This window comes from Eschrichtius robustus, chromosome 10, assembly GCF_028021215.1.
Source record: "Eschrichtius robustus isolate mEscRob2 chromosome 10, mEscRob2.pri, whole genome shotgun sequence".
In the NCBI taxonomy this organism is placed as follows: domain Eukaryota; kingdom Metazoa; phylum Chordata; class Mammalia; order Artiodactyla; family Eschrichtiidae; genus Eschrichtius; species Eschrichtius robustus.
This window is the reverse complement of record NC_090833.1, coordinates 42,673,958-42,676,686: the sequence shown is the minus strand read 5'-3', so window position 1 is coordinate 42,676,686 and position 2,729 is coordinate 42,673,958. Positions and strand designations below refer to the sequence as shown.

Here is a 2,729-nt window from a genome sequence, read left to right as displayed (position 1 = left end):
AGTGGAATGTCAAAAGAGGTTCTGGTTTTAAAATCTCACCATCAGTCTTTTGCTTGCATCTTAGAAGCATGTTATTTGTTTTTTTTAAGTGTCTAAATCTGGTGGAGCTGGTAGGACCCATTGGGGGATGGCTTTGCTGATACATGTTTGTGTAGTATGCTAGAACTATCTATGACGTCTAAGAGGATAACTTTCACCATCCCACAGAATGGGGTCATAGAGTTCTGGTAGAAATGGATTTATTTTATGGGTAAGTAACTTAAACCTAAACCTGGGCAATCTGGACACCTAACAACATTTAATTGTCTGCTGGGGAAATATTTGCATGTTTGTTATAAAACTGTTGAATCTTAAATGACTTAAGTTAATAGATAGTTGTTTCTTACTTAAGTTCTCACTGAAATTGAGTTTACTAGTTTTAGAGTTTTTTTTTCCTTTGAGTCCAGTCCTAAAAAGACTATGTTTTCATACTTCAGAAGAAGCTGAAAGGGTGAGATTAGATCATCATTAAGGCTGCTTCTAACGTTAAAATATCCATATGACCTCCTTTCTAATGTCCAATTGATTGATATATATATATGTAATTCATTCACTAACTCATTTATTGAATAAATTTCTTACAGAACACTATCTATAAGCAAGACTGAAATAAAAAATATACACATAGGCTCATTAACTCTAGGAGGTCAATACATAAAAGGGGAGCTAGATGTTTACACATGTGACATAAGACAGACACAAAAACTGGGAAATAAAGCTTGTCAATGTAAGAGAGGTAGTGAATTGTGAGTACCCCACCCCACCCCAAGAAACACCCCCAAACCCAGCATAACTAATGAGGAATCATGGGAACCTAACATTTTTTTGTCCTGACCACCTCCCCACGTAATCTAATAAAGGATCATAAGGTTAATGTGACAAAGTGGCAGAGGATTTAAGGGCTGGTGGAAAGAGAAGTTGTGGGTAAATTACCTATATAGACCAATTTAGGTCATTAGCTGTTGGTGCTGCCTCAATTTCCCTGAAATGATTATATACCTAGGGAGGCTGAAAATAATTTGAAGATAATTCAACAAAGAAAGCACAAGGTTTCTTGGCCATACTTGCTTGAAAGGGACCTGATATCTTGATTTCTTGCTAGTCCCTGCCTTCCAAGCCTTGCCTTGTAAATGGGATTTGAAAAGGGACAATGAGTGTGTATATGAAGTCTATCTGGCAGGAACTACAAGGACAAAAGATGGCTAAAAGAAAAATAAAATAAAAACGGGAAGTCTGAAAATCTATGTGCATAAAAATCAACCCAAATGATTTAAATGCATACAACTATAAAGCTTTATCATTTAAGTACCCAAATGTTAAACCAATCCCTACCATCTCCTTTTTCCACAAATACAAGATTCTATACAATTCCTATTATAGGGACCATTAGTAATGAACATTTAGTTAAAAATAAACATATACTCATTTCCACCTTTAAGAAAGATTTTGGATTGAAAGTCATCAGACTACCAATTTAAAAATAATTTTCTTAAACATATTTTGATAAGACCACAGGAACACTTGTCACATTGTTCAAACGCCCAATGGCAAGACTTCTGATGAGACCAAACAGGTCACACGAAATCAACATCTTAGAAATAAAGCCAATATGACTAAATCCAAAACAGATCACATGAAGTACCTCATGTACAATACGAACCTAGTTTAATAAATAAAGGAATCACAGGTGACTGCACTCTGGGAGAACATTCAGTTCCTCTGGGCCCATTCATAGTCTTCTCTGAGACCCTACCACCACTTCCACCTGGGCGAGTCTAATGGCACGGCCATGAAGCTTGTAGCCATCCTGCCTTACTGATGCCACAGTGCCAGGCTATACCCCAACACCAGCTGGCACATGACAGATGAGTTCATGCTCATGAGGGTCATATTTGTCACCAATGGGTGTCAGCTTCTCCAGGCCATGTTTGGCAAACACACTTTTCAGCTTTGTTTCTAAAAATGACAAGTCTCGGAAGATCTTCTCCAGAGTGAGCTTCTGGTCTCCAGGCTCTGTTTCTTCAGAAATACACTCTGTAGTCTTCTCCGAAATGTCTGCCACCTCCACCAAATCCTTACAGAAACTCTGAATTCCAAATATCTTGGCATCTTCTACACATCTCTGGGTTCGCCTTCGTATATTTTCACCATCAGTTACAGCTCTCTGGTATCTCACTGTGAAATCCTGTACTTCCTTCTCCAGTTTAACAGCTTTTAGCTTTAAGGCTCGTTCTGCAAGAGAGGACCCAAGTTCATCAGGAGGGTCCTCAGAATTGCAGTCTTCACCCGCGGTCCTCTGGGTGACAGTGCTGAAAGGATGCAGCCATCCACTGCCATCTGACGTGGCACTTGAGGCCAGGAGAGGCTGCATCCACCACCGGACAGCCCACAGGGACCTGGTGGCCGTGTTCCCCAACTTGGCTGACCTGTCAGTTGATTATTAAAAGCCAACTTGTCAGAAAAATCTGTAGTTGTATCAAGATTACATCCTTGAACCTGAAGAAATACAAACAATAAGTATATTGCTAATAAGGCCAGTCATCCTAGCACTGGCACTGTAGAATTTAGAGAGCGAAGGAATCCTGGTAAACGACTACATAAACTAAAAGACTTCTCTTCAGTCCACGTGTTGTTTGTTTCTGTTTGGATGATTTATTTAAGAGTGACATGGTTTCCCTCTGGCCATTGTC

General features: G+C 39.4%; 1 pseudogene; it reads right to left on the bottom strand.

Moving 5' to 3' along the window:
* Window positions 1–1,873: 1,873 nt before the first annotated feature.
* Window positions 1,874–2,410, bottom strand: LOC137770755 (grpE protein homolog 2, mitochondrial pseudogene; annotated as a pseudogene).
* Between the last annotated feature and the right edge of the window lie 319 nt (window positions 2,411–2,729).